General features: G+C 41.2%; 1 protein-coding gene across 15 annotated transcripts in view; it reads right to left on the reverse strand.

Moving 5' to 3' along the window:
- The window catches only part of DNAH14 (dynein axonemal heavy chain 14), a 333811-nt gene extending 325132 nt beyond the window's left edge, over positions 1-8679 (reverse strand). For 11 of the 15 annotated variants that reach the window (XR_005362291.1, XR_005362292.1, XM_038542864.1 and 8 more), the window contains exon 1: positions 4906-5104. The gene's annotated coding sequence lies outside the window, so the exon portion shown is untranslated. Of the gene's footprint in view, positions 1-4350; positions 4529-4835; positions 5111-8643 lie in introns of those variants that run through there. The other 4 variants (XM_038542857.1, XM_038542856.1, XM_038542855.1 and 1 more) reach the window with 4 other exon arrangements.
- Positions 8680-12458: the final 3779 nt, after the last annotated feature.

The raw sequence follows: 12458 nt of genomic DNA on the forward strand, positions 1-12458 counted from the left end.
CAGATGGCTTTACTGATAAATCCCATTAAACATTTAAAGAACTAATGTTAATCCTTCTCAAACTTCCAAAAAAGGGAAAAGGAGAGAACACTTCAGGGTTATATTATGAGGCCAGCATTACCCTGATCCCAAGTCAGAAAAAGAAACTACAAGAATATAAAATTATAGCCCATATTCCTGAGGAATAAGTGGCAAAGCCCCTCAACCAAAAAACTAGCAAACTAAATTAATGGCACAATAAAAGGATGATACAACATGAGAAAGTGGGGTTTATCCCTGGGAAGCAAGGATGGCTCAAATACACAAATCAATAAATGTGACAAACTGAAGATGACACAAATAAATGAAACAATCTACCATGATCATGGGATGGAAGAATATGAAAACATCCATATTGCACCAAATGGTCTACAGATTCAAAGCTATCCTTATCAAAATTCCCATGGCATTTTCACAGAAATAGAACAAACAATCCTAAAATTTTCATGGAACCAAAAAAGACTCCAAATATTCAAAGCCAAAGCAGTTTTGAGAAAGAACAATGAAGCTAGAAGCATCACACTTTATGACTTAAATGAATGCACACATACAGGATCAACTAATTTATGACAAAGGACGCAAGAATATTCAATGGAGAAAGCATAGTCTCTTCAACAAATGGTTGGGAAAACTGGACAGCCACATGCAAAAGAATGAAACCGGACCACTATCTTACACCTTTGTGATATTGTGCTTTATAAGAAATATATATTTGGTCTTTGTCCTCATTTCTGGCACAAAGCTCCTAAAACTCCCAGAATATCCTAAGTGAATGCTACAAGAGTCTTTTGTTCCATTAATGGGTGACTTTTGGACCTCATCTAAAGACGGAAGCTGATTGCCAAGAGAACCCATCATTAAGACTGATTAGAGAGTTGGAACTTTCAGCCCCCCACCTTGATCTCTTGAGGGGCTGCAGGTTAAATTAACTGTCGATGATTTAATCAATCCTGCCTATGTAATGAAGCCTCCATAAAAGCACAAAAGGAGGGGCACCTGGGTGGCTCAGTTAAGTGTCCAACTCTTGATTTTGGTTCATGATCTCAGGGTTGTAGGATGGAGCCTCCCCACAGGCTCCAACCTGGGCATAGAGACTGGGATTCTCTCTCTCCCTTCCTCTGCCCTTCCCATTCACCACATCCCCTCCCCCCCACACACACACAGGTGTACACACTTCTAAAACACACATTTAAAAAAAAAAATCAAAAGGATGGGTTTCAGAGAGCTTCTGAGCTGGTGAACACATGAAGGTTCATAGAGTGTGGTTCACTTGAAAGCATAGAAGCTCTGTGCCTTTTCCCCATACCCTGTCCTAGGCCTCTTATCTGTCTGGAGGTTTCTGAGTTACATCCTTTTATAATAAACCGGTAAAATATTTCTCTGAGCTCTGTGAGTCACTCTAGGAAAGTAATGGAACCCAAAATGGGGGTCATTAGAGCCTCCCATCTGCAGCTGTTCAGAGGAAAAGGCGAGAACCTGGGCTTGAGACTGGCATCTGAAGTGGGGAGAGGAGGTAGGATGGGTACAGCGTTACAGGATTGAGCACTTAGCCTATGAAATCTGATGTGATCTCCAGATGCTGTCAGAAGGGAGCTGAATTGTAGGACACCAGGTGGTGTCTGAGCATTGCTTGGTGATATGAGGGAACCCCCCCTCACCACCCCCCCCACACACACACACACTGGAATTAGGTACAGAATCATATTAACTCACAAAAACTAACTCAAGATGAATTAAAGACTTAAATTTAAGACCTAAAACCATAAAACTACAAGAAAACATAGAAGATAAACTTCTTGACACTGGTCTTGGCAATGATTTTTTCAGATATGAGCCCAAAAGCAAAGGTAATAAAAATAAACAAGTGGGACTACATCAAATGAAAATGCTTCTTCATAGCAAAGGAAACCATCAACAAAATGAAAACACAACCTACAGAATTGGAGAAAACATCTGCAAGTCATCTAATAAGGAGTTAATATCTGAAATATATAAAGAATTCACACAACTGAATAGCAAAGAAATAAACAACCAATTTAAATGGGCTGATTTTCCACATACATACATAATGACATAAAGACATAATGGTCAGCCAACAGAGACATAAGTATTCAACATACTCATCACCAGGGAAATGCAAATCAAAACCATGAGATAACACCTTACACCTGTTAAAACGGCCATTATAAAAAAAAAAACTCTAACAAGTGTTGTCAAGGATGTAGAGAAAAGCAAATCCTCATGCACTGTTGGTGGGAATGTACATTGGTGCAGCCACTTTGAAAACAGTATGGAGGCTCCTCACAAAATTAAAATAGAGCTACCATATGATCCAGCAATCCCACTTCTGGAAATATATCCAAAGGAAATGAAAACAATCTTGAAGAGATATTTCCACTCCCATGTTCACTGCATTATTCTCAATAGCTAAGATACAAAAAGAACCTAAGTGTCAATGGACACATGGATAATATGGTGTACATATATAATGTTATATTAGCCATTTGAAAGAAGGAAATCCAGTTTGTGAGAACATGGACCTAACTTGAGGGCACTTTGCTAAGTGAAACAAACCAGATGAGAAAGAGAATTACTGCATGGTGTGATTTATATGTGGAATCCAAAAAAAAGTTGAACTCTCAGAAACAAAGAAAAAAAATGGTTGCTAAGAGTTACTAGGGAAACTAGAAAAAGTGTACACACTTTCATCTATAAATGATTAAGATCTGAGAATAATGTGTAGCATAGTGACTACAGTTATAACACTACTGTAAAAATGAAATCTGCTGAAAAAATGAATTGTTCTCACAAAAAAAAAAAAAAAATCCTGATGAGCTACAACATGGATAGACCTAGAAGACATCACACTAAGTAAAACAGGCCAAACACAAAGAACCAATATTTTATGCTTATACTTATATGAGGTGCCTAGAATAGTCATATTCACAAAGACAGAAAGTAGAAGAATGGTGACCAGGAGTTGGAGGAAGGGGTAACGGGGAGTTACTGTTTAATGGGTATGGAATCTTAGTTTGGGATGAGGACAAATCCTGGAGCAGTATGAATACTGCTCAACTGCACTTGTTAAATGATTAATTTTATGTCGTGCATATTTCACAATAAAATAAAGGAATAGAAAACACTATACCATGCCAATGAAAACCAAAAGAAAACTTGTTAACAATATTCTGCCAGACAAAAAACAGAATTGAAGGAAAAAGCATTAAAGTGAAGAAACCGGGTCTCAACATAGTATTAGAAGGGACAATTCATCAAGAAGCTACAACTTATAACTTTTATATACCTAACACTACCTCAAAATAAAGCAAAACCAGAAAAAAAAATCACAAAAAAATATGACTTTTCAGAAAAACAATGACAGTGAGGTATTTTACACCCATCCCAGTGATTTACAGATCAAGTGAACAAAAGTAACAATAGATTTGACCCTCACGAATAAGCTTGACCTAAGAACTCAGTATGTAAGAAATTTACTTTTAAATCACAAAAAACACTTATGAAAATTGACCACATCCTAGGTAAAAAAAGAATTCACAAACTTCAAAGAATCAGTATTACGAAGACTCATTTTCCAATAGAGTCCAATCCAAATAAATTGTAAGTCAACAAAATTACACTTTTTAAAAATGTTCCCTATTTGGATTTGAAATAGCACCCCTAAATAAACCATGGATTAAAAAGAAAATAAAACTGGAAGTTGCTCTCTCGAACCACTCAACAATTAAAATATCGTATTCAAACTTGGTGGATGCAGCTATATTAGTTCTTAGAGCTTAGAAATTAAAATTTAAGAGCATTGTGTGCATTTATTGATGTTTTCAATAAAGCCAGGATATGAACAAAAAAGCTAAGAGAAATTAATATAACAGAAAGCAAAGAATAATCAAGATCAGTAACATTAAAGCTGATGAGAGAAAAAAAAAGAAACAGTACTCAAAAGTTTCTCCTTTACCCTACAGTAAAAGACACCAGACCGGAGGAGTTTTACAGGTGAGCTCTATCAGATATGCAAAGAAAAGAAAATTCTTATACTATACAAACTCTCAGAAATAAAGGAAAACTACCAAACTTACTTGAACAAGTCCAGGCACCAAAAAAATCATAGACAGTAACACTTCTGAACAGAAATGCAAATATCCTAAATATTAGAAAACCAAATCCAAAGCATCAAGGCACACACGTGCGATACACAGATAGCTTAGTAAAGTCTATTTCATGAACGCAGTATCCGTGTCATTAATTCGCCGTATCGATTAAGCTATTCACATCTCTATTAAATGACGTCCGTACCCTTACACGTAGATACTGCACGGTAAGCAGAGGCGGTTTCCGGGGTTTGTGACTCAATTACGACTGCAGAAACAAAACCTAACAGAGGAATCAGGGACTAGAAGAGGTCACTTGGCCTGATAAAGGGCAGGTAAACAACCGTACGGTGACAAGGTGAGCCCGCGGAGGGCTGCGCCCAATGGCGGTACTTGGAGGAACGAAGAGGCCCGTTTCCACTAGACACCCCCAGGCCGGTCCCAGGCCAGCCCCGCCCGGACCCACGGCCCTGCCCGACCACCAGCACCACCACCGCGCCGGGTTCCCCTGGCTCCGCGCCCCACCCCCACCCCCACCCCCACCGCGCTCCCGGCTCCCCGGTCCGCTCCGCACACCCGCCACCTCCCCCGCCTTGCTCCGCGGGTCCTGCCACACCCCCCAGCCCGCTCACCTGACCCCGCCTCCCCAGCCCTGCGCACCCCAGGGCCCCACCCCGCCCCGGGGCTCACCCCTCTGGCCCACTGGGCAGGCGCACGCAAAGGGCGAGTGTCCGCAAGGGGCCAGGCCGCCCACCCTCACCCGCAGCCCCGTGGTCCCGCGGCTGCTTCGGCCCCCTTTGGGGCCAAGAGGTGAAGGTCAGGCTCGTAGGCGTCGGAGCCGGGCGAGGACCGCCTAGAGGGATGGCGCCCCGTACCCTCCTGGCCGTAACCGCCCGCCAGTCTCCGGCCACGGCCACGAGCCTCCAACGCACGGAGCTTACGGTGTGGTCACGAGGCCCGCGCAGTGCACGCTGGGGGAGGGAGGCGCAGTGCACGCTGGGGGGAGGGGGCGGCCCCGCGCAGTGCACGCTGGGGGGAGGGGGCTGGGGTTGCAGCCGACCGGGAGGCCCTGGCTGGCCGCTGCTGGGAGGCTGCCCCGCAGACGACGCTGGGCGTGCCTCCTTCCACGGGGCACAGCACATAGGCCGCGCGGGTGAGACCCAGGTGTGATCTGCTCCCACCGCACACCGGCCTGATGCCCCGGGGCCGGGACGGGTCCATTACCGTAGAAGCTTCCAGAAGGAGCGAGGAGTGTAGCGGGACGGAGCGAGGCCCGTGCGCACAGCCCTCCTTTCTCTCTGAGGAAGGTCGCAGTCACATGGCCTGTTTGCTCGCGCAGCCGCCGCGTACTGAGCGCTTACCCTGGGTCCCCTCCCTCGGGGCTGCCGCAGAGGAGACACGGGGATGTGTCGGGTGAGCGCGCGGGACCCATCGCCGCCGAGACCCAGGATGACTGATGCTGGAAGAGGCTGGAGCGGACGGTGAGGGGACGCCCGGTGCACGGAGGTCTTTTGGAAGATGTGCGAGTCATCACTTACATTTGGTAAACTAGCCAAGAGTTGAGAGTCAACGCCATAAAATACCAGTCAACACGTTATAAAATGATCTGGGGTAAAAGAAAGCTGACCACGAGGCCACAGGGCCCAGGGTGGCACCGCACCCCTCCTCTGACGCAGCCACCTGCTGTGGATCGTCCACACTCCATCTCCTGTTCCCACCCAGCGGAATTCATGCCTGGCTTCTGCAGGCTACACCGCAAAGCATGGCAGCTCCGTCGCTGCGGTCCGTGCCTGCTGATTCCGCTGTAGGCAGCGGTGTTTCCAGGGGAGGGTGCAGTGTCTGTGCACGTGCACAGACCCCCGGGGCCGTGAAGATAGCAGTGGTTTATGAGGAATGGAGTTATAGGTCCACACCTTCATGGATACCATTCGCTAAGCATCATGAAGACTCCCTCTTCTACCCCCTCTTTCAAAATGGCCCTTCACCCACTTTACAAGAGGAGGATAAGCACGCTCCACCTGCAAGCCCACGGCACTGCTTTCCGGGTGGAAACACGTGCAAGGACACCAAAAAGCCAATGCAAACAAACAAATTAGGGTGAGACACTTCTAATGATCAAAGCATCCAGAAGCATGTTGCAGGGCTTCCCATTTTTCTGTCTTATGTTAAGAGTGAAAAGGGGTGCTAGACACAGCATGGACTCATGAGAATTTGTTTCCAAAGCACTTTTCCATACCCTCAAACTCATTCTTTGCTCACGGGACGTCTGGGTGGCTCAGGGATTGGGCGCCTGCTTTTGGCTCAGGGTGTGATCCTGGAGTCCCTGGATCAAGTCCCATACTGGGCTCCCTGCGTGGAGCCTGCTTCTCCCTCTGCCTGTGTCTCTGCATCTCTCTGTGTATCTCTCATGAAGAAATAAATAAAATCTTTTAAAAACTATACAAATAAGAATAAACCTATATACTATTTCTCATTACTTAAATTGTAACAACACAATCGGATATGTAGTTAAATACATTATTTATGAAGGAAGAGGTGTGATTAAAAGCATGTTGTTATTGAAAACTGGTCATCAGCTTTTGTTATAAAGCATTGTAGAGACTGCTTTGGAAATAATTTTATTAATGTTATATACATCATGGTAAAAATATCTCTAGATATTTAGTGAGAGAAAGGTATATGAGGCTAAAAAATCTATTTGGTTCAACATCTACAAACTGATTTTTTTTGAGAGTAGAAAATATTACACATATTATGAAATAAGATGAAGATTAAATTAGAAAACCTAGTTCAATAGGTCGCTCAACCACTGAGCCACCCAGATGTCCCTTGTATAGCTTATTAACATAAATAAATTATATCTACATTATTTGATCTTGACTTGATTGGTTTAATAGTCCATTTCTAAAAATATATTCAAATTTCTTTCCCAGTGTTCCTCTAGTAGCTTTTGAAATGTTTATTAATTAACTTGTATAAATTGAAAACAAGTCAAATTTTAAGATTGAAAGTCAGTCTGATTTGGCTAATTGATTTGGCAATGCTAATGATACAGCAGACATTTTCCATAAATTCATTGAGCTAAATCCATTGTTTCAATGTTTTGACAAAAAATATTGAAAGACATGAAAATAATAAGCGTTATTAAAATTGTATTGGCAAAGGTGTATTATAATTTGTTTACTTATATTTTCCTAACCCTTTCTGAAACTGTTGGGTTAAACAAGGCACCTGTTAGTAAAAAATCATAACAACAGCATAATTAAATTATTTGATAAAAATACGGCTAATAATACTGTTCTAAAATTAGGAAAAGGAGTGATTCTAATGAGTAGGTAATCAGCATGACCATGAGACCTCCCTCCGCCTCTGCACAGCCCAAAGAGCAGGAGGCCGGGCACAGCATGGAGCTGAGTGGACTCTTCCAGAACCACCAAGCAGAGTGGACTCTTCCTGCTCCCCTTCCACGTAGAATCCAAGGGGTCTGATACTTTTACACTTAAATCTAACCTTTCATTTCATTATGAAAGTACATACAGATACAGAGATCTGTGATAATAGAGATCCATAGGACCTTTTTTATTAGACCATGTATAAACTCGATTACAGCCCATCCTCATTATTCACGGGTTCCATATTTGTGAATTCGCCTACTCACTCAAATGTATGTGTAGCCCCTATACCAACACTTGTGGTGTTTTGTGGTTACATGTGGATATACACAGAGTGGTGAGTGGTGACAATTTTGAAGGTCCTGACCAGCAGGTTCCCGGCTGAGGCTGAACGAGGCAGCGCACAGCCTTCTCATTTCAGCTCTCATGCTGTAGTAAACAAGTGATCTTTCCTGATCTAGTCAGTGCCATGTTTTCCACATTTTTATGCTTTTTGCTGGTGGTTTTGCTGTTTAAAATGGCACCCAAATGTAGTGCAAAAGTGTTGCCTAGTGCTCCCAAGTGCGAGAAGGCTGTGATTTGTCTTCCAGAGAAAATAGGTGCATGACATGCACTTAGCTCAAGGCTTTCCATAGGATTCTTGGCTCTGAGCTCAATGTTAATGAATCATAGTATATAAATACCTTCAAACAGAAACACACATAACACAAGGTTATGGATCGATCTGTTGATAAAAATGTAAGTAAATGCTCTCAGGAACCTAACCCTGTAATTCCCTCAGAGCAATGGTTCAGTATTTGCTAAATCAGTGTTTGTGGCAACTTTTTAGAACCTAGCTACTGCAAATAGCAAGAACCAACTGGGTATTTTTACAGAGTTAAATATATGGTTTGAGGTTTTCTTTGCTTCTTGCCCTGCAAATGTTAGGGCCTCCAGGGTTATAAATCATTCTTTTCCAATTTTGTGCTTTCAAAAAAATTGAAGGAGGACCTAATAGAATTGTTAGCTGATAGATAAAAGATAATTTTTATGATGAATTACTATTTGGGTTTTTGCATGTAACTCAGGGGTTCAAAGAAATACTACAACAAAACTTTCATTCTTACCTGTTGTATCTATATGAACATGGGTGTAACCGCTTTCATCTATTAAAAAAGAAAAATAGAACCAGAATTATTGCTGAACTCTGTCTCATTACATCAATAACTGAAATAAGTCATATTTATCCATGGACATGTAAAGTACTTGGGAAAAAAGCACCCCATTCATCTCATTAAAAGTTAATTTCCAGAACAATTTTATTCTAACGATTGTTTTTAAAAGTCTCTATAGTATTTGTGTTGTTTTGATCGATTGTATACTAGTTATAATTCCTCAACCCATATTGAACTTAGAACCTTTTGGTAATTTATATGCATATTTTTGTTGCAGAGACATGATTCAGTTAAGAGTTTCAAGCATAAAAACATGCAAATTAGTACAGAGTCTTGTGGGGAATTTGGAATGGAATAAGAAGAGAAAAAGGAGTGATACAAAGCTCCCCCTGGCAAAGAAGAGCTAGTTCCTGGAATTTTTAAATGGGTAATAATAGCGGGTATCAAATCACTATAGTTTTTAGATTCTCATTTAACTGACTTAAATTAGAGATGCAACTATTTCATTTTAAATTGTCAATATTTACAATACAGCAGAAACTATGTCCTTTGTAATTGTTAAGCATAATGAGAAATATAAATGTTATCTTAAAAATGTATGACAGGACACATTATGTTTGTAATAACTTGAGACCACAGCGGGAAGAACACTGGACTAAGGCTGCATCATCTCAGTCTATGGAAACATCCTAGGACTTGTTCTGTGTCCACTTTGCCCTCTTCCTGTCCATCCTCCCAAATGTTCTTTGTGAAATGCTAATAGAGTCAGGACCCCCTCTGCTTACAAACCTTTAGTGATTTCCATTTTACTGAAGCTATCCTCCCTGCCATGAGACCCATAATCCTATAGGTTCTGCCCGTCCTGTAGAGCTGCCTGGCCTGTCCCTGACACCTTCTCATCCCACTCCCCTTCTCTCAGCCACTCACAATGACGTTGACACCTCTGCCTGAGTTTATCTTCCCACAGCCCTCACCTCTTTAACCTCAACTCACCCCCTGGGGAACAACTGAAATGTCACCTCCTTCAAGAAGACTTCTGTGGTTGTGTCCCTGGGCAAACCCTCTCACGACGCCGTGTCATTTTTCTTTATGGTACTCGTAACATGTTACAAGTATGTATTTATCAATAGAATTACTGGTTTAATGTCCATCACCCCCATTAGATTCTGTTCCACAAGGGCTTGATCTCCACTTTACTAGATACCATCCTCAGCCCAGTGGTGAAACATAGTAGGTTCTCAACACCTATTATACTTGCTAAATAAATTAGCATTGTTTTTCCTTGCAAACATATCAGCGCCTTTGTCAGTCATCCTTTTCTTCCACTTTTTAACTCTAATTTTCAAGACGGAAATTCATTATTTTAAAAAGCACTTCCTTCTTTTCTAATTTGCACTCTCCCACAATCTGGAAATACACCTCAAACTAACATTTTTGGTTAAATTCCCAAGAGTCACGCAGCTGGGTTTCATTTGTATGTGTGCCCATTTAATGATGTTTTACAGATGCAAACTCTTTTACACATAATTGTGTGGATCTTTGGAATCAAGTGCTTGTCAATTAATCTGCCCAGCACATGATGAGCACTTGCACATGCTGTAATCTGCCCAGCAGGGCGTGAGCACTTTGGACCCACTAATCTGCCCAACTCAGCACAAACACTTGCACACTGTGTAATCTGCCCAGTGCAGCATGAGCACTTGCACATGCTCTGGTAGAAAGCCCTGAATGGAGACAGCCATTCTCTGTACTTTCAGCCATTTGCTCCAACACTAAATCTACAGTTTTCAGGCAGAAAGAGGTCTTAGAGGTCATCTAGTTTTTCCTTTCCGTTTTTCAAACAAGAGTGACTTTACATTGTTATATGTAATTATTCCTGCATTCCACAAATAATTGCCATTGTACTTTCCCAAATTAAAATTAATCAACATTAAAATGACTTCCCAAAGGAAATAACCTTCAAACCATGAGTTTAACAGTTAAAAAGTATTGTTCTGCTCCTCTACACACTTACTTCTGGCTCATCCAGTACTTTATTTTTTTTTTTTTCATCCAGTACTTTAAAAAAAAAAATAGTATGAAGTCAAATTCAGTTATTTTAGGCTATCCAAATACCCACATTGCAAAAACCTGACAGGTAATGGTAAGTCAGCCTTTCACTAACCTATTCTTGGTTAATCCTGATTTGAATTTCAAAAAAATGTGAATGATGACTAATCCTTTTTTTTTTTTTTTAATTAATTGCTTAAATCCAAACTTGGAAGGAAGTTTACTGACAGGTTTCATGTCAAGTGGCCTGAGTGACTGAGTGGGGCCAGGGTTCCAGCAAAGACCAAGACTTCCTACTATTCCTCTCAAACCCTCACCCATTATGTTCATTATGTTCATCAGACTGGTTCCTTTCCAGCTGAGGCTTCATGCCAGTGGGGACTCCCTTCTACCAACCCTAGTGTAGCCTCTGTGGAGGCAAAAATATCACTCAAAAATGTTACTTTTTTTTCTACTTCTAGGAAACTCTAGATATTTGAATTTCATGGGTAAAGAGAAAATCATTCAGTTAGTATTATTGGATTTTTAGCAATACATTCAGTAAAGGTTCTCATGGACACAATGGTGATACTACACTTAAGTGGGTTTGTAATTAGTGGGAAAGGTGTCTAACATCATGTTGCCAGGCTTTCCTTGGCCCAATCTCATTCCAAGTTGTTTTTAGAGACTTAGACATTGGCATGTACTGCAAGCTACTTTAGGTGTGTACAATGGTGAGAGAGCCAGGACCTGGGAGGACCTCAGTAAACTGGAACAACACACCAAACCCATGACTCAGTGGCACAGGAGAATAAATAAAATAGATTTCCATTTAACAAGCTAAGTTTGCCAAAACCTAAGAAGGAGATGTATTTAAGAATAGTAATCATGAAAAATCTTAAGAGTTTTAGTCCACTGTGAATTCATTGAGTTAACAGTTTGGTTTGATAGACGGTACAGCCAGTTTTCACATACCTGAGTAGTGGGAACAGACGTATCCTTTGACGCCCCAGAACCCAGTAGTGCAGCGTCTGCATACAAACTACAGAGAAACATACTGACATTAAGTATGAAGGGAAACTCTCTCACTAGTCAATCCACCTAACCATGAGTTCCACACCGTGATGTGCTGTAAAGTCTCTGCCACTGGAAGGCAATGTTTACGCAAAAATGGCCGAGCTCTTGAAGCAAAAGTGGAAGAGGAGGTAGATGGGAAGTTTGAGTTGATGATTTGTCTCTTTTAGACTGACAATTGGTGGGGTGGTAGGACGCTGATGAGCCATGTGGACCCTACTTTAAAAAAATGTAAAATAAAACAGCAGCATAACAGAGCACATGGACTTTATTTTTACAATAACCTGAATTTGAATTCTGGTAACTAAAGCATGAATTTCTGTAGTTTAACAAAATGTACAAAGCTTTGGTTCCTTGCCCATTAAGTGAAGATCGTGCCTCATCTCATAGTATTGTATTAAAGGGAGATGAGAAACACATGCCATGTTCCAAATGGCAAGCACTTATTAAGTGGTAGCTATAATAATAATAAATTATATAAATTATAATTAAATATAATATGTAAAATATTACGATACTTGTAATACTTACTTTGAGGAAGTGATAGATGCCAAACTGTAGACTCACAATTTATAAGATAGTATGCTCATAGCCCCTAGTATTCATTTTCCCACTCCCAAGTAAAATATTTGAAATGATAAACAGAACAACAAAAATTAACTGCA

This window comes from Canis lupus, chromosome 7, assembly GCF_011100685.1.
Source record: "Canis lupus familiaris isolate Mischka breed German Shepherd chromosome 7, alternate assembly UU_Cfam_GSD_1.0, whole genome shotgun sequence".
Taxonomy (NCBI): domain Eukaryota; kingdom Metazoa; phylum Chordata; class Mammalia; order Carnivora; family Canidae; genus Canis; species Canis lupus.